The 23,720-nt window shown below is 39.7% G+C and overlaps 1 protein-coding gene across 15 annotated transcripts in view; it reads right to left on the reverse strand.

The window, feature by feature from the left end:
• MYT1L (myelin transcription factor 1 like) overlaps nt 1-23,720 on the reverse strand; it is a 334,473-nt gene that overhangs the window by 241,559 nt on the left and 69,194 nt on the right. For 14 of the 15 annotated variants that reach the window (XM_054180000.1, XM_054179998.1, XM_054179996.1 and 11 more), the window contains one exon: nt 2,094-2,208. The gene's annotated coding sequence lies outside the window, so the exon portion shown is untranslated. Of the gene's footprint in view, nt 1-2,093; nt 2,209-17,325; nt 17,345-23,720 lie in introns of those variants that run through there. The other variant, XM_054179999.1, reaches the window with a different exon arrangement.

Genomic DNA, 23,720 nt, shown 5'->3' on the forward strand with positions numbered 1-23,720 from the left:
AAAGCTGGCTAAGAAGAATGTTGCATACCAAGGATTCCAACACTGCCTAATTAGGGCTGCTTTACTATGTTTTTTCACCACCCTGTCAGGGCAAACTGAATAAAGCATCAGGGATAAAGTGCCTTAAAATCCCTAATCGATGGTATTGTCCTCTATGGGTCTGCATCCTGTGAGGGATCAGAATGTTCCCTGAAGACATCAAATAACTATGTTAAAAAATGCTTAACATGTTGTACCTTTCATTTGGTCTATAAGATAAGATGAAGTTTAATATAAGGCCCTGAATGATGTTTCAATCTGTCACCACCTGAAGTAAGCAATCCTCGTAAAGACCATTCATATACAGAAGGGAGCTCACATGATGTTTTCAGGGGTTAGCTCCCAAGTTTTAAACTGATTTACTAATCTATAGTAGGTACATCTATCTGGGTTTATGCTATTTGTACCTGGAATGTAAAGATGATCATTAACAAAATGTACATATCTTGTATTCCTCTGCAGACGTAAGATCAAGTAGTAGATGTGTTTTGTGCAGGCAAAAAGAAAATAGTAAAAATCACACCAGTAGGGCTTAGTCTGCAAGGCTACGCTCTTGCAGAAGTGCTAGAGTCAATGTGAATGTGGTAAGTTCCATTTGTAAAATATCAAAGGTTAAAAAAAGGTAAATATTTCAATTCAGACTCTGGAGCTGTTGGTAACAGTGCATGAGCTATCTCTCTCTTTCTTTTTCCCTACTAGGCCCATGGTTCCTCATTTTTCTTGCTTTCTGGAAGAGTCTACAACACAGAGACATTCTTGTGAAACAATGTAATTTTTTTTATGTACATCCCCTCAGTTCTCAAAATTGAAAATTCTTTTATTTAGCAGCCCACATGAAAGAGCTACAGAGATTTCTCAGATCCTATAGCACAGTGCAAAAACTTCTAGGACCTCTGCCTGTCCAGTATATAATTCCTGAGTCTAAATACATTTGTGACTACTGTTTATTACAATCAAAAGAACCAAGTCAGTACACATACACTGATATTGCACATATACAATATATTGTATATGTGTCTCTATCTTATAATTCAGTTTTCAACTGAACTTTTCCCTGAGTTTCCTTTGATGAGTGGGACCTACAACTATCAGTGGAGGTTTATTCCCTTAATCAAATAAGTACTCTGGTGTTCTTTTGGGGAAACATAGGGGATAAGTAGGAAAACAGCAGCACAATTGTATCCTGCCCTATTTGTTGATAAAGGTCTGTAAAAAATGGCTTCCCAACAGCTGCTCAGCATGGAATCACATAATAGCCTTTGGAATTTCTGGCTAATACATAGATTTTCTAAACAAGAAAATAGTAAAGAAAAAATAGGACATGAAAAAACCAGTTCTCTGCGATGAACACCACGTACATGGTACGCAAACATATCCAGCGTTGGGCACAAAATTGCAAGCAATACTGAAGAAAAATGTGTTCTTCAAAACCAAAATTGGTTTTATCAGTCCCAGCTTCTGAATTCAGTTTGTCCCCATTGTGCACACTTCCACACCCACTGTATCTGTTCATTTGTATTTTTCATGCCAGCATATGATAACTACAGGGATTGCCTGGAGAGAGAATGACGCTAGGGGAAACTATTCTTTGTATATCTCTATAGATATAGAGATATACTTTTTGTATGTATACAAAGACACAAACAGCAAGCTTTTCACCATATCTGTCTTGCACAGATGACTCAAATGTTGAAGTTTAATGACACAAAATTTCCTATTTATTTACAATTAACTATTACTACCTTTCTGATGACACAGTAAAGAAATTTTTAGTGCATCCAGGCCCAAACAGATTCAGTCATTACTGCTCTGTGTAACTCCAGCAGCAAACATAATACATGCATCATCTAATTTAACTGCAAATGACTCTTTTAGCATGAATTGTCTGTTTAAAGATAATGCTCAACAGAACTACTAGCTGCATCTCAGAAGTCATGCAGCACCAGGCAGATAAGATCACAGTAGTTACCAGGAGTAGCAAATGGGAAAAGCACTACAGGAAATGAACTCTTGTCAATAATCTCAAGAGAGTGCTATATTTAGGTCAATTGTACCTGAAATCGTTTGGTGGGGTAATTGCTCTTTGGTCCAGACTCTGCTCTCTGAGCCTGTCAGAGTGCTTGTAGGTCCACTGGATTGGATTCACCAATTTTCTTCCAGATTCATTTTCTAAAAGAAAAAAACAAAACAAAACAAAACCAAAAACAAAACCCAACTTTAGTAAAGGATAGAAAGCTTACCAGAAACAGAGAAAATCACTCGCATGTTATTTTAGCTTTTATAAACAGGCTTTCAATAAATGCATTTCATAAAACACTTGTTATGTTATTCAACTGATTTCCTTAGTTTTCTATAATAGAAATTTATTCAGTCACTCAAACTTTGGACCTGCAAAGACTTTCCATATATGCTATATATCTAAGGTGATTTAGAGACAGCTTTCGTTTTCACTGTTTAGTCAACAGTGAACAATCAGAATTGTTCTTAAAGCCAGCATAACTCAGGCTGTAATTCAGGTTGAGTCCTTCTCTGATAATACACCTTATTGTTTAATAATTAAATATGGTTTATGCATACATTCAGAGGAATGTGATAAATTCTGTTTTAGGAATCCAACCTAATGAGCCATATACTGACCCTTGGATTCATAGAGGTATCAGAAAAGAGCACCTAGTCATTCTTCTTTATGATTTCTTAGAAAAAATATAATATTCTGTTTTGATAGCACAAAGTCTCCATCTCCAGCAGTATGACTCCTTCCTCTGATTAAAGAGTCAGTATTAGTATGATAAATTTTAAAGAAAAAGCCTCCTCTAGCAGTTCTTCAGCATGTGTTTACCTTCCGTGCTGACACACAGCGTCCATTACTCAGTGCTTGTCATTAGTGTCTACCATAATTAAACACTATGATGTAACTACACTGCTGAAGAACAGAAATGTACTTTTTATTTAAAAAAAGAAAAAAAAAGGAAAATTACAAAGGGAGTAAGATAATCTGCTGAAAGCTGAAGTAGGTGCGTCAGTTATTTTAGCTATTGTTTCTTGGGTAGAATTTCAAATTCATAGATACTCATTAAACTGAGTAGATGGCAATAACATACGAAGTGTTAATGGGGCAGCAGTGGAGTGTGTCAGGAAAATGAAGAGACCCTGAGGGGCTCACCATGCTGTTCGTGCTCAGCTAAATTCAGCAGCATTACCATAAATCCTCTAAAAGATACTGTACTCAATTTCTTAATACACTACTTTTCAGGCAAGGAAATACCCTACAAGATATAAAAATGGGAATAAAAATAAGATTAAAGGCTATTTTCTATTAAACGAACCAAATGTAAATACACCAAGCACTACTCTGCTATTAATTTTTTTTGCAAATTTATTAAAAATTAGGGTTTTTTTAAACCACAGTAGCACAGTACAACTAAGGTTGGAAGAGACCCCAAGGATCATCAAGTCCAACCTGTCTCGATAGACCTCACGACTAGACCATGGCACCAAGTGCCACGTCCAATCTCCTCTTGAACACCTCCAGGGACGGTGACTCCACCACCTCCCTGGGCAGCACATTCCAATGACGAACAACTCACTCAGTGAAGAACCTTCTTCTCACTTCGAGTCTAAACCTCCCCTGGTACAGCTTGAGACTGTGTCCCCTTGTTCTGGTGCTGGTTGCCTGGGAGAAGAGACCAACCCCTTCCTGGCTACAACCACCTTTCAGGTAGTTGTAGAGGGCAATGAGGTCACCCCTGATTCTTCTCTTCTCCAGGCTAAACAATCCCAGCTCCCTCAGCCTCTCCTCATAGGGCTTGTGCTCAAGGCCTCTCCCCAGCCTTGTTGCCCTTCTCTGGACACATTCAAGTGTCTCGATGTCCTTCCTAAACTGAGGGGCCCAGAACTGGACACAGTACTCAAGGTGTGGCCTAACCAATGCAGAGTACAGGGGCACAATGACCTCCCTGCTCCTGCTGGCCACACCATTCCTAATACAAGCCAGGATGCCATTGGCCCTCCTGGCCACTTGGGCACACTGCTGGCTCTTGTTTAGGCGGCTGTCAATCAGCACCCCCAGGTCCCTCTCTGTTTGGCAGCTCTCCAGCCACTCTGACCCCAGCCTGTAGCTCTGCATGGGGTTGCCGTGGCCAAAGTGCAGCACCCGGCACTTAGACTTGTTAAATGCCATGCCATTGCACTCTGCCCATCTGTCCAGTCGGTCAAGGTCCCTCTGCAGAGCCTTTTTTACCCTCTAACTGACCAACATCTGTTCCTAACTTGGTGTCATCTGCAAACTTGCTGATGACTGACTCTTTAAATGATATGCAAATCTAAGTGGAAATTTCTGAAACTGTACACAAGAGCAGTCTTTTAACAAAAGAATCATCACTTCTTTCACAAACAACTTTTATAATTCAAGAACCAACATCAATTTCTCACATACACAGTTCAACTGCCCAAAACACAATTGTGCACAAACCCAAAAACTTTTCAAAAGACTCCAAAATGCTTGATTTCCAGTTTGGTTGTTTTTTCACTACAAGATGTCATTCTGAGGGAGTAAATTAATCTGAACCCATAAGATATACATAACTATTAATTCGCAATAATTTACTGCCTATAAAGAAATATCTTCTGTACAGCTCCATGGTGACCTTAATGTGCCTCTTCTCTTCAAAATTAGAAAAAAAAAATGTTATTGTTAAGGGGAAAATTGTGAGCCGTGACATAAACCTTTCTGTAAACTCATCAACAGACAGTGTTAGTCCTGCTTTGAGATGTGTCCTACTGTTATAAAACACTATTATCTATACATAAGGGGTAACAAACTGTGAAACTTCAACTATAAACTCAGCTGCAGGTCTTTTCAAAAGGAAAATAGTTTATTTTTGGAAGTAGTGTAAATAAGTGTGTGTACTCCGTGTATTTTAACTGGCTGCTGAATTGAAAATATGTCTGAACATTAAAATAATGAGACATTTTTTTCTTTCATTTTTTTCCTCCCAATGACATCATCTACTTATAGCTTTTGATTATTTGAAACAGTGAGAATTGAAAGATCTGAAAATTAATCACTTGCTAGAATACACGAAGACAGAGTTAAGGAGCTGACAAGGCTGGTTTCCACTGTGGTATCCTGATCCTCCATTTCACATCCAACAATCTGATATCCAACAGTATTCTTGTGTTTATGGGCAATACTCTTTGGCGTGTACAAATCAAGCCTCTGCGTGTGCAGCACGTATTCAGAAACCTGCCTCAGTACCAGCTTGGCAAATGCATATACAGCCATGGGCAACTTGCTTGCCCTTGAGAATACTGGAAAAATAACACCCCCATAGTTTTCCACCAAAGTTCTGTTGAAAATGCTTTGGTTTAGGAACACACACACACAAACAAACAAAAAAACAAACCACAAAAAACCACCAACCACAACAACATTGATTGCCCTTGCAGAAATAGAAAGTTAAGGTACTCATAAGAAGCTAATGTGGAGATTGCCCTTACTGCAGTATGGGAACAGCAAAACAACCTGGAATGAATACTTTATCCTCATGAATAGTAAGAATTTTAACATCAGCCATGGAAATTCCCACCAAAAGGTTACATTCCAAATGATGCCAAGAACCAGCAATTCCCACAAAGGTCATAAAAACCTCCCAGTTCTTATTATCCCTGAAGGTACAGAAGAAAAAATGAACCAATAAAATGAAATCACAAATGAAATGTCCAGCTCTAACTCATTTTCACATAAACACAACCTGCCTCTAAGAGCTTGTGTACTCCCTCCAGTCTAACCAGTCTGAGTATTTCAGCAGTAGTGGTCACACGAGTTGTTCCTTGAAGTAACTTAATTTCCCTTTTTTTTTCTTATTATTATTTTTTTTCCTCTTTTTTAGAGAAAGATGAAATAGAACCATAAAATCCTCTTGTCTGGAAAAGACCAAAATATCAACTCCAACCATTATCTTTACTGAGTCTGATACTGAACCATGTCCCTCAGCACCACATCTAGGTGTCTCTGAAATGCCTCCCTGGGGAGACTGTTCCAGTCTTCAAGAACCCTTTCAGTCAACAAGTTTCTTATATCCAGCTTAAACCTCCACTGCTGCAGCTTGAAGCCTTTGCGTCTCACACTACCACTTCCTACAAAGGAGAAGAGACCAGCACCCACATCACTGCAACCTCCTTCCAGGGAGTACAGAACCCTCAGCCTCCTTTTCTCCAGACTAAACAACCCCAGTACCCTCAGCCACTCCTCACAAGACCTGTTCTCCAGACCTTCCACCAGCTTCACTGCCCTTCTCCAGACCTGCACCAGCACAGCACTTCAACCTCTTGTACTGAGGGCCCAGAAACTGAACCCAGTACTCAAAGTGCTATAAGAAGTGTAGCTGTTTCTACTAATTGGATAGATTTAAAAAAAATACAGAATTGAATTAATATTAACATTTAGGAGACATTTGTGATTATGGACAAGTTTTAGCAGATGACAGTTTCAGAAAATTTGCAGACACTTAAGTTATGCTTCTGATTACTCAAAATAATGAATAAATAAAATTAGAGAGGCCCCAGTCCTGTTTCTGATGACATTAGACAGCCTTTTGTCATTCTTTTCAATGGAAACAACATCATAAACCAAATCTCTAGGAACAAACATTAAGCCATAGCTCAAGAAATGCAAGGAGAAAAAAAAAATAAATTTAAAAAAACATTAGCTGAATGGCAAGTGAAAATTAAGAACTTAAGATGACAAAGCAATTTCCCTATGTGGTGGGTTGAGAGAGGGCCCCACATTGGGCGTCAATAATGTGGTGGGTTGAGAGAGGGCCTAGCTCTCCCTCCCCCACAGAGTAAGAAACCACGGCTAAACTCAGTCAGAGAAAGCAGACTATATTTACAAGCATATATAGGAAGCAGATTACATATAACACAATACATACAGGTATCTTACAATATATACAGAAATATACAGCAAATAAACACTATCAGAAACCAGACCCCCAACAGAGGGGGCTTCCCCCTGTGCCCCCTTCACCCCCCTACCTCCCTTCTTCCCCAAAGAGGGTTAGAAAAGAGAAAAGGGTAGTTAGCAAGGCAGACAGAGGCCTAGCTACAGGGAGTTAGTATCTCTTATCTGTTGGCCAGAAGCCCAGAAGCAGTCCAGCTGAAAGGGAGAGCAAAGGAAAAGAAACTGAACCGAAAGTTCCAGCCGCTCTGGGTCTAAGACTTCACCTCCCCCTTAATCTGCCAATGAAATTTGTTTAGAGTACAAAATATTTTATAAACATTTAGCCAGAGTGCTCCTTCCTTAAAGGCACAGCCTCAAACAGCCACACCCTAACAACATGTGTTTGCTGCATAACATTCTTCCACCAGCAACACATTTAAAACTAAAAAGTGTAAACTGTTGTGAGCCTTGACATTAACTTTTCTGTAAACTCACCAACAGACAGTGTCAATCCTGCTTTGAGATGTGTTCTACTCTAATAAAAAGTTATTATCTATAATTTGAAAAAAAAAATTCTTATGAAAAAGTGGCCTGAAATATAAAACATAAGAGAGTGAATGTCCTTCATCAGAAGAAGTTATCCAAAGAGTATCCAAATTAAAAACTATCAGTATTGACATTAGACAGTCCAAGAGCATCCTTGTTAATACTGCATGTCATGTTTCCTGATGTCAAGTGTAGCTTAGGTAGGATTAATGGTTCAAAGAAATCAGCGCCAACCAAACAAGGATTTAAAACTAATGAGGAAAATACACAACTGACACTGAGGGAAATTTTTGGAAAGGCTGCATGTATTCCTCAAATGGTCTGTAAGTAGTTATCTCCTGACTGAGACACACTGGAAAAATTGAGCAACAGCAGATTAATGCCTCAGTGAAAAACCCGCGGGCTTTCTTGATTGCAGAAGGCAACAAGGGTAGTGAAAACACAAGGAAAGTCCTTGCAGCGTTACTCGTGGCTCTTCCAAAGTGAGAACCATGTCCAGTGCCAGGACAATATGGAATTTGAAAACTGCCAGAGTCATAATGTTGTCCTTTATCCTGCATCTTAAAACCCTACTAAAAAACAAATCACTTTAGGAGAAAGGTTGTTACATTAAAAGCTGTTTACTTGGAAGCATTTCAAAAGTCAACTGTTTCTGTCTTTAGATTCACCTTCTCAATAAAGTGATGCCCAGAGAGCCAGAGCAAAAGAAATCTAGGCAGGTAATCAAAGCAACTTGCCAATGACTAAACAAAGTGTAGGACAGAGAACCAATTTGCCTTTCTGGACCTTTCCTGCTGTCTTCTGAAACTTGCCACAGGTAGTGATCACATCTTAAGAAACACAAATAACTAAACAAATGGAAGAGTACAATAAATTGTATTATAAGGAAAAATTTTGAGGGTGTCTCAGTCCAGAAGTTGGGAAGGAGATACGGTCCTTTTTTGAACATTCCTGTGAATGAAATTAAGGCACAAATGAGGTCATATCTCAAGATGAGACAATTTATTGAGGAGAGAGAGTATAGAGGTAAACAAAACAGACAAAGGAAGAAAAGGGAGAGAAGGGGAAAGGGAAAATGGAGAAAGAGAGCAAGAGAAAGAGTTACCACCCCATGATTCTTCTTTGGCTGAGTGGGGGGAAGGGAAGGAAAGATGTCCTGGGCTGCTGTCTCCAGCCTGAGATGCCCCCAGTGATGTTTCTCCCCTGTTCCCTCAACCAAAGACACATGCACATTAGAGAAAGACAAAGAGGTAAATAGTTATTGATCTTTACTTTCTATCTACCTATCTACTTCCAAAGGGGGAAGAAGGAAGGGCACTCAGAAATCCCACTAGTATTTTGTTATGTGCAAAAAAGCTTGATTGAACTGTGGGGGGTTCATATATTAATAAATGTAAATGTGCTTTACTGTTCTCAGAACAGAGAGATGCATGAGGTGGTGGTCTTTTGGTGTCATACCCTGTCACCCGAATAGCTGTCAATCTGAAGGTGCAAGTTCTCATATCCCTTGACCAAGACAACTCAATATATTACACAATTGCAATTTATAAGAAAAGGCTTAACATTACGATTCTCAAAACCAACAAATAAACTATGTTACTCAATTAAATGCAAAGGAAAGTCAGTGTCAGTGCAACACTCATTCCAATACACTGAATGCAGAAACAACAGCATTGAGTTTGTTTTGTGTAATGTTGCACTGCATGTAAGTGTAGTAGTAGCAAATAAATGAGCAACATTCTTCTCAACATGTTTATAGCACATTATACAAGCTAATGTTAAAATACAATTCTGAACCTGAAAATTGATATTATATAGGCTTAGCTGTAATGATTTACATCACAGAAATCATTGCTGTGAATGAAACTTACTGTTGATTTGTACAGTTATGACAAAGATTTGGTTGAAATACAAATAATTGATCTTTTAGAGACAGATGGCAAAAGTGTAAATAATGTTTACAAACTGCTCTATATTTACAACTATACTTAGTGGAAGATAGATCCTGAAACGAAAACTGATAGTTACTACTAGTTAGTCATTGCCCTTCAGTTATTTTGCTTTTCAAAAACAGATCAAAAATTAAAACAGTAGTATAATCACTCACACACTAAGAGTAACTGCATATAAGTGTAAACAGGCTGACTTTTTTCTGCATGAACAATTGAAAAATGTTTTAGAAAAGTGAATATGGTCCTATCAGTATCATATTTGTGACCAGATTAGAGCACTAAATTAATCCCAACCTGCATTTATAGTTAAAATGTAGCCATGTTAAAACGTTTTATGGTTTCAGACTATTTCTTAACTGACTGCTCAGAAAGTCACTCCTCTTTCCTCCCCATACTTCAATTCAGGCATTGGCACAGGCTGCCCTGGGAGGTAGTGGAGTCACTGTCCCTGGAGATGTTCAAAAATTATACAGACATGGCACTTCAGGACATGGTTTAATGGCCATTGTGGTCTGAAGTTGAAACTTGGACTCAATGGTCATAGAGGTCTTTTCCAACCAAAACAATTCTATGATTCTGTGATTCTATGACAACTGCTACAAAACAACCCAACACAAAATTTCTAATAGCAAATAAAAAATAAAGTAAAATATGCCTATGAACATCCATATTTTGAGGACAAAACCTTTGGCATCCTCTGCTACAGGTATAGGAGATCTTAAACAGATCATGAAATGTTTGTAGAGCAAGTTCCTACAGCTGACTCATTTCTAATAGTGTCAGAAGTAGAAAACTAAGGGGGGAGGGGCTGTTGTATCAGCTATGATATGAACTACATAACAGTAAGAAACAGTTGTAGTGGCATATCTGCAGAATAAATGTAGAGCATTCTTGAATGGAAGAATAATTTGCAGAAGCAGATACATGGAGAGTTGTATAACTTGTCCCTGAAGGTTAAAAAAAAAGTATATCATTAATAAAATGAGATATGTTTAATATCCATTAGCTAGTACACTATAGCATGCTTCACCCTGGTCCTGTTCAATTTGCATCAAATAAAGACAGTAGGTAGAACAGGTGTTGAAGAAACAACTTTTGGATTAACAGATACTGCAAAGTAAAGATTAAGTTCTATTTAGATGCAAAAAGAGGTAAAAAAAGCTGTAACAAATAGTTGTTCTGGCTTACACGAAGGTATAACAAGAAAACCAGGAATACTCCCATGGATATATATGAAGGGAGCAAACTTCTGCAACTTTAATCAACTCCCTTGAATAATAGAAGAGCTACTCACATACACTCACAGTATTGTCTAAGAAGTTTCTCAAGTAATTGTGGGTGATTGACTGCACTGCAACATGTGTGGCACCAGAGGATGGAACAGCCTTTAAAGGGCACAGAAAAAGCAGGGTCAGGCAAGGCACTCTTCCCTTTACTGTAAGGTTGTTCAAGACTTAGAAAAGAGAGAGGAAGAAAAACGTTTCAGAATAGTCAATGGTCTCACGCAACAGACTGAGCTGTGGGTAATACCCATACATTCCACGTACCAAAAAGTCTTGCGATGAGTCTGAACATCCTGCCAAGAGATAGGCATCCTCTTTCCCCTGGATATGAAGAGTAGAAGGGAATAGAGAAGACAGGTGAAGTTAAGAGGGAGTGCCGAGAAGATGTTGAAGACCACATATTCGTATTCTCAAGCAAAAGACACAAAGCAAAGTGAGGAAACAAGCAAGAGGGAGAGACGAGGGAAGACAAGATGATGTCCAAGTGGTGGGTCACTTCGGCAAATGGGAGAATTTTGATGAAAAGATGACAGAAGAACAAGCATGAATGAGCGTTACAGAAAATTGAAACAGAATAGTAACATTCTTGTTGAAAAATCTAATGACATAAGCATATAAAGGGTAAAAGTTACAAATAAGGTAGGGGAAGGATTATTAAAGTGAGTTGAAGCTTCCAAATAAGAACTTGAGATGGTGTCAAGAAGGTCATTGCAATACCAGTTGAACATTTTTCACAACTTGCAGTATTTTAACTCTTGATAAAGCATTAAGGCAATTCTCAACATCACAGCTGCTGTGTTAGTTGCCACTACCCAAAATCAGCCCACACAGGGGAATATTTGATCCTAGTGCCCAGTATGTCTTCGACCACATACTATAACTAAGGTAATGCTACCAGGCAGCAAATTCACTTCAGCAAGTTTCAAAAGTTTCTATTCAGAGTCACATTTCACTGGTCTCATCTGATGGCTGTTGTTTTCATTCCTCTTCTTCACAGTCCTCTCAGCATGTTCTGCTTTGATCCAGACTTCATTCCCACAAAGGAAATAATGTTGTAAGTCAAAGATCCTGACTGAGGACACAGGAGACAACATCCTACCCTTTTCTGATACAAGTCCTACATTAGTATGGGTTGTTTTGTTACAGACACACTGAAAGGTAATGGCAGGTTCCCCTCAGGGTTAAGCTGCCACTCAAAACTCATTATAAGAGAGGGTCTGTTGCAGTAGGAAGACAATGAGACTAGGAATGCACCTAAAAAGACTCCCATAATGTGCACAGGTCCCTAACTTTTCTTCCAGAGGAGTATAGGCAACTAAAGCATCCAGCTCTACTTAGGCTTTCCAGTAAAAGACACAATGAACCACCGCAGACTTTTGTCTCCAACTCCTGAGACTTAGACCTCATGTGACTATTTTCATGGCTTCACAAAACAAGAAGTGATTCTCTGAGACCCAAATTCTGAGAACCTCTGATGATCAGAACCTGAATGTGTTAAATGAGACCCCAAGGAACACAAGATTAAGAGCAGAATTTAACACTGGTATTGAAAGTGTACTAGGAGATCTACTATGTATGACTAAACCATACCATAGTATTTATAACAGGTTCCATCTTGTTCCCATTCAAGTCAACAACAACAAGGAATCCTAGTTTTCATAAATGACAGCAGCATAGCATCCGCTAATTTAGATAAAACAATTTTAAAATCTCCCCTTGTGCTACCCAGTTACCTCAGGGTTATAGGATAAATTAAAACAACTGTCAGCAGTTCAGATTGATTCCCCTCTTGTTGCCATTTATTAGCATGGCTATGGAGATCTATTACTGAAATGAGGGTGTTAGGCCCTAAAACAACAGGCAGTTTAACATATCGGATTAGATCTCAGATATTTTTTTTTTCCCTGTGTATTTTAAATAATCAGCACTGAATCAAATATTTATTGTGGAAACTCAAAGGACTTTCTTAGGGGTTGATAAAGAAGTCTAATAACTAACAACAAAACCAAAAAACCCAACCAAAACCACCCAAAACTAAACCAAAACCAAGACTGCAATCTTTAATCATTAAATTGCTCAGGACTCTCAGTAATACCAAATGTTAGGAGGGAAGGCTCTCTGCTTGCCACGACTGAGAAGCTTGAAGAAATATTAAAAGCTAAGTGCAGATATTTTGGCTTGCCAACCAGCCAGACAGCAGTATAAAAATATGTCTGAGTCACAGCAGCAATGAATCTTCATATGCAAATTGATGACAGCCTAAACAGTTGTGATTGAAAAAGGTCATCAGGATTCCAGAAATGTTTCTGTGTGTTCAGGTGAAGGAAAAATACAACCACAGCAACAACCTCCAGGTAGTCATCCAAGCACTATTGTGTTATGAGAATGAAGAGAAGCACTAGGGGCTCAGATATGAACGTGGTGAATACAAGACAGGCACAAAGACTGTCAGATGGAGAGGAAAAGACAGAATACTAAGGCAGAAGGAAGGAAAGATTTATGCATATCATGGCATATGTCGCCTATAATGCAAAATTTCAGTATGCAATCCCTATTTACAACACACAAAACACCCTTCGCTGAAATCTGTGAACTTGTCAATATGAAAGTCATTAATGTTTTCTTCCTAAAGATCTGATTTATAATTGTTGAAGTATATTTCCATTGTAGAAGCCTTTGTGACTATTTTCAATGTATATTCATTTTCATTTAAAATAAACAAAATATGCTGTGATGTAAAAAAGGTTGAGAAAATAAGAGGATTTAAATACAAAACAAGCATACATTTTCATCCCTAAGTATCGTGAAACAGCTGAGAATTTTAAAAGAGTTGAAAGGTTAGGGAAATGTAAAAATAATGAATGGCAACGAGAAAACAATTTTCCATCTCCTTTCCCTTGACTCCTATTCAAGCAAATGAAAAAAAAAAAATTCCAAGAAAACATGCCAAAAACTAAAAAAAATCGTGTTAATGAACTTCAATAACTGTACTTAATCACAAAATCTAGTCAGGAATATGCTCCTACCATAAGGTAAGACAGGTTGCAGACAGCAGTCCTTTATGTAAAAGCAAATGTCAAAAGAAAAGCTCTGATATTTGGTTGTGGGCTCCCACTTTTCACATAGGCATTTCCTAAATCCATGTTTGATGAGCTTCTCCAGCTATAAATTCTGTAAATTCCCTCTGGAGCAGTGCAGAGTGTGCTTCATGAAAATGTCATCTGCCAGCGCTGCAATTACTCACACTCCAGCAATCATGTGCACAATGCAGAATGGGTCGAATTCAGGTGAGAACGAGAACCAGCAATCAAGCCTCTGGAATTGAGAACAAAGCCATTTTCTTTCATTTGCCATCAACACAACCATCAAGGCCTTAATTATAAGGCAAGTGTCAAGCCTGGCTGCTGAAAGGCTTATTATTATACAGCTCAGCTTCAAATCAGTTTTGTATTGATGAACTGCAAAAATGAGGAAGCCAGCTTAGCCCCACAAGAAAAGAAACTGGGACTAACTGATTATGTGATTGGCAGGAAAAAACAAGGGCATTAAAAATACATTTTCAGATAGCAAAAAAATTAGTGAACAGCACACCTAAACCTTTCTATAGAGAGATTTTTATATCTCAATAGCAGATCTGGATGGTCTGAAAATTCAAAGGATACTTTCTTTAGTTGAGATCATTGTAGTGTCCACAAGACACTGCAAAAAGACCCTCTTTAGGTCATGTGTTCTCTTTTTCAGATAGCAATGCTTGTCTGTGCATGTTCTCATTGCTCTCTTACATCTGATTGCATGTCTATACCTTGAACGCAGACTTAGTAAGTGAAATGGCACATGGGTAGAGCCCTTGTCCAACAATTACCTCTTAATGTTAGATTAGTTGTCTTCATATTGGACAACAGAATATAAATTACCATTTAGTGAGCAACCATATTGCAGCTAAAGCTATATGTCCTCTCACTGACCATTTTCTATATATGACTTTTAAGCCTGAGAAATTATGAGTAAGCTACACAAATAAGGTCTGAATTTGGAAGTAGCTGTTGATACCATATCACCATTATCATAGAATAAAATCATAGAATCACAGATGATTTTGGTTTGAAAAGACCTTTAGGATCATTGAGTCTGACTGTTATCTAACTCTACCAAGTCTGGTACCACATCTCTGCATCTTTGAAACATGTCTAGGGATGGGAAATCAGCCACCTAAATGGGGAGCCTGTTCCAATCTTTGAGAACCCTGTGTTTCATAACTGATAAGCCAGTGTTTGATAATAATGTACCTAAATTTAAAAAAAAATAAAATAATTTTTAAAAAAATTTAATTTCTCTAGTCATTTGAAAATATGGGGAAAAAAGATGGTTTTTTCTTCCCTTTTTTTTTTTTTTCCTAAGACTAACTCTTAACAGTTTCTCATAGTTTCCATGAAAGTATATGACATTTTTCAGACATAAAAAGCTTGGAAGGAGGAAATGAGCAAAACTATGAATATCCAAACTAAACCTCCTCTGAGGCTAGCTGAGGTAATTTCCTCTCATCCCATTACTTGTTACTGAGGAGGAGAGACCAACACTAACCTTGCTCCAACCTCCTTCCAGGTCATTGTAGAGAGCCAAGATGTCTCTCTTTAGCCTTCTCTTCTCCAGATTAAACCACCTCAGGTTCCCTGATCTGCTCTTCAGAAGACCTGTTATCCATACCCTTCACCAGCTTTGTTGCCTTTCTTGGGACACACTACAATACTTCAATGTCTGTCTTGTAGCAAGGGCCCAAAACCTGAACCTAGTACTCAAATTGTGTCCTCACCAATACTGAGTACAGGAGGACAATCACTTCCATGGACCGCTGGACACACTATTCTTCATACAGGCCAGGATGCTGTTGGCCCTCTTGGGCACCTGAGCACACTGTCGGCTTATATAGTCAGACTTTAGGACCTTGAATCCCTAGTTTGTTAAGGGCAAAGCAAGACATAGTCATCCTTGGTTGTCTGGAAAGAGAGTTTTGTCACATGCTCTGTACGCTCAAAGATCCAAAATTACAGAATCACAGAAAAATCTCATTGGAAGAGACTTCAAAGATCACCCAAATCCAACCTTCAACCCAGCACTGAAGGGTCAACACTAAACCATGTCCCTAAGCACCAGGTCCACACACTGCTTAAACACCTCCAGGGATGGACACTCCACTTCTGCCCTGGGCAGAACACTCCAATGTCTGATACCCCTCTCTGTGTAGAATTCTCTCCTAGCATCCAGCCTAAACCTTCCCTTGTGCAGCTTGACACCATTTTCTGTAGTCCTGTCACCCGACACCAAGGAGAAGAAGCTGGTCCCCTCATCGCTCCAACTTCCCTTCAGGTAGTTTTAGTGAAGCTCTGCAGAGGGACCTTGACAGGCTGGACAGATGGGTGGAGTCCAGCGGCATGAGATTTAACACATCTAGGTGCCGGGTTCTGCACATTGGCCACAACAACCCCATGCAGTGCTACAGGCTGGGGTCAGAGTGGCTGGAGAGTGGCCAGAGAGTGGCCAGGCAGAAAGAGACCTGGGGGTACTGGTTGATAGTAGGCTGAACAGGAGCCAGCAGTGTGCCCAGGTGGCCAAGAAGGCCAGTGGCATCCTGGCCTGTATCAGGAACAGTGTGGCCAGCAGGAGCAGGGAGGTCATTCTGCCCCAGTACTCAGCACTGGTTAGTGCCACACCTTCAGTCCTGTGTCCTGGGCCCCTCAGTTTAGGAAGGATGTTGACTTGCTGAAATGTGTCCAGAGAAGGGCAACAAAGCTGGTGAGGGGTTTGGAGCACAAGTCCTATGAGGAAAGGCTGAAGGAGCTGGGGTTGCTTAGCCTGGAGGAGGCTCAGGGAAGGCCTTATTGCCATCTACCACTACCTGAAGGGAGGTTGTAGCCAGGTGGGGGTTGGTCTCTTCTCCCAGGCAACCAGCACCAGAACAAGAGAACACAGTCTCAAGCTGTGCCAGGGGAGGTTTATGCTGGATGTTAGGAAGAAGTTCTTCATAGAGTGATTGGCCATTGGAATGTGCTGCCCAGGGAGGTGGTGGAGTCACCATCACTGGAGATGTTTAAGAAGAGACTGGATGGGGTGCTTGGTGCCACGGTTTAGACCTCTGTTTTTCTCCCTTTATCCTCAACAAACAGGAACAGTATTTTCTTCAGAAGAAATAGACTTCTACTCTGTGCATACATTGATGGAATTACATAAGACCAGTGTTTTCTTCAATTTTATTTATAAATTTATGCATACTCCACACAATTTTAGGGATTCTTCATATATTTAGAGCTAAGTGTGCTCCTTGCTAGATTAACAGAACAAGTGCAGGACCCTAACCACTACCTTCTGAATCATACTAATTCCAACACCCAGAAAACAAGAGATTATTCCCAATGATATGACTAAAAAGCTGCCTGGCAAAATTGAATTACTACAGTCCGAAAGCAAGTAAATAAAAATAGTTCTCCAGCTGCACAGTGTTGTGGAAAAATAACCAACCAACCAACCCCAATCTTACTAAAAAAAAAAAAAAAAAAAAAAGGAGTACCTTTCATATGAATCAACACATTTTTAAACTTAGAAAGAGCGAGGCATACTTGGGGTGGGAAGGCAAGGGGAAATCTTATCCCTGCAATTTGTGGATACCACCTACAAAAAAAAAAATCAAATGGAATACTGCTTGCCCACATGAAAATTGCCACTATGGAATAAAAAATGAAAATGTTTACATTGAAAAGGACAGTTGCTGTCCTAAAAATAACTATTGTGAAAGTGTTGTTTATAATCATTGCAACAGTGTATTCCTACAGTTAGGACAGCACCAACATCCACTTGGCAGGCAGCAGGAAATCACACTGAATACAAAGGAACTGAAAACCAGCATCTCTCATGAGCAAACGGCTGTATCAACTTGATTGAGCTACCAAGATTTCTAACATTCAGTTTTACCAGGTATCATAGAATCTTTTTTGATTGGAAACGACCATTAGGATCGAGTCCAACCACTATCTAGCTCTTCCAATCTGGTGCTAAACCATTTACCTGAAACACCTCCAGGGACAGGGGTTCAATGACCTCCCTGGGGAGCCTGTTCCAGTGTTTGATAATTGATAACCCAGTGTCTTATAATCAATAACCCACTGTTTGATAATCATGTACCTAAATAAAGGAAAACATTTAACTGCTTTAAAATTTTACATAGAAAGTAATTTGAAAATTAAAAACAAACAAACAAAACAAAATAACCCCAACCAACTCTGAAACATTAACTCTTAATGATACCTCAAATTTTCCATAAAAGTTTATCAGATTCTTCAAGTCTACAAAAGATGAAAGGAGGAAATAGACAAACGTATAAATTCACTTCTTTCAGTTGTCTGAAGGCCTTAAAACGGTTTTAATTTGAAGTTTGTTGTTATTATAAGGGGTTTGTCACTGAGTACCTCAGTTTTGCATATGCAAACAAAGATTCTATTGAATTCCCAAGACGACTCTATGCTACTACCATTTAAAAGACAGGCACTTTGTGATTTCTTATGGTGGGCACCAATGGTTACACACAACTTGGGGTGGTCTTTGTCACTCTGTATTCTATAGTTGTTAGAAACAAATGGAAAGTGAAGATTCATCTAAATAGGATCTTCTGGAGATCTTGATGGTATCATGTAGCAAATAGCATTGCCTAGAGGGGGCAATGCTCACTTCAGAAAAATTTTAAGGTATAAATTCAGCAAAGTGACTGATGCACTCAAGTTTCTAAAGTATCCACTAGATTCACTCAGTTAATTTTTTTTCCACAAAGGCTTATAAGGATTTTATGGCCCAATTACATTTTTAGATGATATAGCTCCAAAGTAGTTCTCATTCCAAAGGCCACAATTTCAGTGTGTAACTACTGCATGAACCAGAAGAGTTCATATAACATCACATAGATGATGTTATATAAGTTTTTGGTCAATGTTTTCCCCCATTTTTTCTGGACCAATTTCTTATTCTGAAGTAATTAATGAAGGCTTTACTGTTTACCTCTGTACAAACAGAACATGGATTTCTCCCTGTAAAAAAATGAATAGTAAACCAAAATACATCTGTGTCCTCTCTACTCTCACTCTTCAATACTGCAAATTAGAGATAGAGCACAGATCACATCTTAAAATGAGACAACGTATTAGGTATTCATTTAAGTATCACAACACTGTATAGTAATTTAACAGAGTCAGATATTTAAAAACTAATAATAAGCAATAACTGCAGAGCATTCTACAAAAGAAACCATAATATACCTTCTGGATAGGTACTACTAACTTTGCTAAATTCAGTAGGACTACAAAAAGTCAGTACCACAAGGGACAAAGAAGAACTAGTTGTTTTTTGGGTAGAAGACAGGGAACAGAATGAAAATCCATAATCCAGGAGGAAAAGGTCAGAGACACAGTGCATCAGATGAACCTACATAAGTCTATGGGGCCAGACTGGCTCCACTCAAGAGTACTGAGGGAGCTAGAGGAGGTGCTCACCAAGATACTTCCCACCATTTAGCAGCAGTCCTGGCTCAGCAGGGAGATTCCAGTTGACTGGGGGTTAGCAAGTGACAGAATAATGGAATATATCTGGTTGGAAGAGACCTCAAAGAGCATTCAGCCCAACCTTTTATGCAGCACTGAAGGGTCAACACTAAACCATATCCCTACGCACCAGGTCCACGTGCTGTCCAGGGATGGTGACTCCACCACTGCCCTGGGCAGATCATTCCATTGTTTGAGAACCCTTTCAGTAAAGAAAAAAATTCCTAATATTGAGCCTTACACATCCCCAGGTGCAGCTTGTAACCATTTCCTCTAGTCCTGTCGCTTGACACCAAGGAGAAAAGGCTGGCCCCCTCCTTGCTCCAAACTCCTTTCAGGGAGTTGTAGAGCGTGATAAGGTCACCTCTCATTACAGAAGGACACTGAGGTGTCTTCACTGAGGTGAAGAGTATGGAACACAATTCTTGAGGTGTGGCCTCACCAATGCGGAGTACAGGGGGATGACAACCTCCCTGTTCCTGCTTGCCACAGTATTTCTAATACAAGCCAGGATGCAGTTGGCTTTCTTGGCCACCTGCTGACTCTCATTCAGTTGACTATCAACCAATAGCCCCAGGTACCTCTCAAAGTTGCAGCTTTGGAACCACACATCCCCAAGTCTGTAACTTACCATGGGATTGTTGTGACTCAAGTGCAGGACCTGGCATTTGGCCTTATTGAACGTCATACTAGGAGCCTTGGCCCATCACTCTAACCTGTGCAGATCCTGCTGTAAATCTTCCCTACGCTTTAGCAGGTTGACACAACCACCCAGCTTGGTGTCATCTGCAAACTTACTGAGGGTACACTCAGTCCCCTCATCCTCACTTATTCAAGATTTGTGCCACAAGTTTCTGAAGGAGAATACTGTGGGAGACGGTGCCAAAAGCTTTACTAAAGTCCAGGTAGGCAATGCCCACATCCCTTTCTTCATTCACTAGGCAGATCACCTTGTTGTAGATCAGGTTAGTCAGGCCTTTCATAAACCCATGCTGACTGGGCCTGATCACCTGGTTGCTCTGCATGTGCTGCAAAATGGCACTTAGGATGACCTGCTCCCATAACCTTCCCTGATACTGAGGTCAGACTGACAAGCTGGATCATCCTTTTGGCCCTTCTTGTAGATGGGCATCACATGTGTTAGCTTCCAGACAACTGGGACCTTCCTGCTTATCCAGGACTGTTGGTAAATAATGGTGAATAGCTTGGTAAACACATCTGCCAGCTCCTTAGGTACCCATGGGTGGATCCCATCTGGTCCCATAGACTTGTGCACATCTAAGTTGCACAATAGGCTATTGACCATTTCCTCACACATTAGGGGGGCTCCATTCTGCTCCCCATCCCTGTATTCCAGTTCCAGGAGCTGGACCATCAGGGAGCAACTAGTATCACTGACAAAGACAAAGTAGTCATTCAGCAGGTTAGCCCATTTACCAAAAGGGCTGGGAGAATGACCCAGGGAACTACAGGCCTGTCAGTCTGACCACAATGCCAGGGAAGGTCAGGGAGTAGATCATCGTGAGCGCAGTTACACAGCACATTCAGGAATATCATGTGATCAGGCCCAGTCACCATAGATTTATGAAAAACAGGTTCTGCTTGACTAACCTGATCACCTTCCACAACACAGGGACTCACCTAGACGATGAGGGAAATGTGGTGGATGTTTTCTATCTGGAGTTGACACTGTGTCCCACATCATCTTTCTGGAGAAACTGGCTGATCACGGGTGACACTTAATTGGGTAAAACCTGGCTGTATGGCTGGACCCAAAGAGTGGTTGTGATTATCCCCTTGTATTTTGCACTGGCGAGACCATACCTTGAGTCCTGGTTTCAGTTCTGGGTCCCTCACTACAAGAAAGACATTGAGGTGATGGAGCAGATGCAGAGAAAGACAAGAACCTGGTGAACTGTCTAGCAAACAAGCTCTATGAAAAGATGCTGAGGGACCTGGGGTTGTTTAACTTGGAGAAAAGGAGGCTGAGGAGAGGGCTGCAGGCTCTCTGCAATTCCTCAAAAGAAGGTTGTAATGAGGTGAGTGTTGGTCTCTTCTCCCATGTAGCAAGTGGCAGGTTGAGAAGAAATGGCCTTGAGTTGTGTCAGGGGAGGTTTTGATTGGACATTAGGAAATATTTCTTGACTGAATGGATTCTCAAAGACTGGAACAGGCTTCCCAGGGAGATGGTTGAATCCCCATTCCTGGACATGTTTCAAACACAGAGAGATATGATGCTGAGGAATATAGTTTAGCACCAGACTTGGTAGTGTTGGACTCGATGACATAAAGGTCTTTTCCAGCCTAAAGGATTTAATGATTCTATGACTGATGTGGCTGCAAATAAGAAAGCTCTTTTTTCAGTTGGTATTTTTTTCTTCCCTCCTCCCATCTCATGCCATCAGTGTTGTCATATTTCCACAGCTAGACAACAGCAAATAATTTGAAAACCAGAAAAGGCAGAAAAAAGCTCTTCAAAGACCATTTTTTGCATCTTTTAATAGTGGAAGATAACTGAATACTTTCCCATAACTTTATATGGATAAAGTAAGCATTTCCCACTGTGTTGTATGAAATCAACATTGGCAAATTTCCCAGCCTTCCAAATCTATTACTTCATAGGTTACTTTCCTCTATTGATGTTGCATATATCTTTCTTCTTTATTAAATCATTCTGTGGACTCAGAGGTCTGCACAAACAGAGCTGCACAGATAAAGAAGCATACAAGTTCAAGCAGAGTGCAATGTGTAGGTTCAGATTTATGTACATTATCAAACAGAAGATAGGCAGGTTCCAGGCTTTGTTTCTGAAGGACATGTCTTTCTCAGACTCCCAATTGATATTATTAGATGTAGAATCACTATTGCACTAACCCAAGGCATATAATTTCATATTAATTCCACCTATACACATACATTTTCACCTTTGTTCTGGAAAAAATATCAACTTCTTTTGTCATAGCTGGATTTCAGGAATATCCATTCTTGTATTTTTTTTTTTTTTTCCTCTTTTGCCATGCTCCTAATTTTAAAAGCATTTTCAATGTAAGCTACCTCTTACCAGGAGAATCTGTTGGAAAACAATTCCTGTGAGGAGTGCTAAGAGAACTGGGGTTGTTTTGTCTGTAGACGAGGACTCTTCACCCAAGTACCTAGTAATCGGATGTGAGGAGATTACTTCAAGTTACACCATGGGAGGTTTAGGCTGGATAATAGGAGAAACTTCTTTACTGAAAGAGTGGTCAGGCATCACAACAGGCTGTACAGAGGTGGTAAAGTCACCATCCCCGAAAGTGTTCAAAAAACATGTAGATATGACACTCGGGAAATGATTTAGTGGGCATGGTGTGTTGGATTGATGGTTAGACTTGGTGGTCATAGAGATCTTTTCCAACCTTCATAATTATGTGTCTTTATGACATTTTTACTATTGTCCAATCCTTTATTCCTCACCCTCTACAGGGTACAGAAAGATCCGATTGGGAAAATTAATGAAAAGATAGTTGGTTTTGACATCATTATGATTGTGGCAATATTTCCTGAATAGGAAAATCCTTCAATCTATGTTTAAACTAATCAAACTTGGGATCAATCCAATGGACTTAGGAATTTCTGGCCCACTAATCTCTGAAAGCTTCATTTTCCTTGATCTTTCCTGTTGATTCCTGGCTCTGCCAAGTTGCACTGTTCCAAAACAGTGGCAGTTTTGCCAACATGTGACTGGCAACAAGAGAGAAGACTTATAGATCAAATTGTACATTACCAGTAAAGTCAGAAGCTGGCAGCACAGGTGGACTTTCAGAGAATAGAAGATAATGGGACACTAGGAAATGAGCTTATAGTAGGCCTCACCAAAAAGACACTATTATCTGTGTACAGGATAGTCTTTCAATTACTCATACCATAATCCTCAAGACAGAAAACGCTGGCAGTCCGTTATTAGGATGATGAAAACAACCGGTCTAATCTCTACTCAAGAAGAAATGGCAAAGGGAAAACATTTTCTAATTGGCAGAAGGCAGAAAAACACATTTTCTTTAATTATAGAGCAAAATGTTGTGAAAATAGAATACAACTAGACTTCTTTGATGAAATGAAAGCAAGTCTATCCAATACCTAGGAATTATGAATACCTCTGTCTGCACATAGGAATTCTCTCTATCCTTTGCAAATTCAGCTTTGTTGTCATTTATCCAGTTGCTGAATTTACTGGTTGAATTGACAGACAACAACAGTCTCCCATAATCTATACTAATCAGGAGGGGTTTCTGGAGACAATCCGATGGCCCTCACCAGATGAGGTACAACTAAACATCACAAGATATGCTCTTGCTAAGAAGATTGTTAGAGCAGTCTGATATATGATGGAGAGCAAAGC

Source organism: Dryobates pubescens, chromosome 3 (genome assembly GCF_014839835.1).
Source record: "Dryobates pubescens isolate bDryPub1 chromosome 3, bDryPub1.pri, whole genome shotgun sequence".
Classification (NCBI taxonomy): domain Eukaryota; kingdom Metazoa; phylum Chordata; class Aves; order Piciformes; family Picidae; genus Dryobates; species Dryobates pubescens.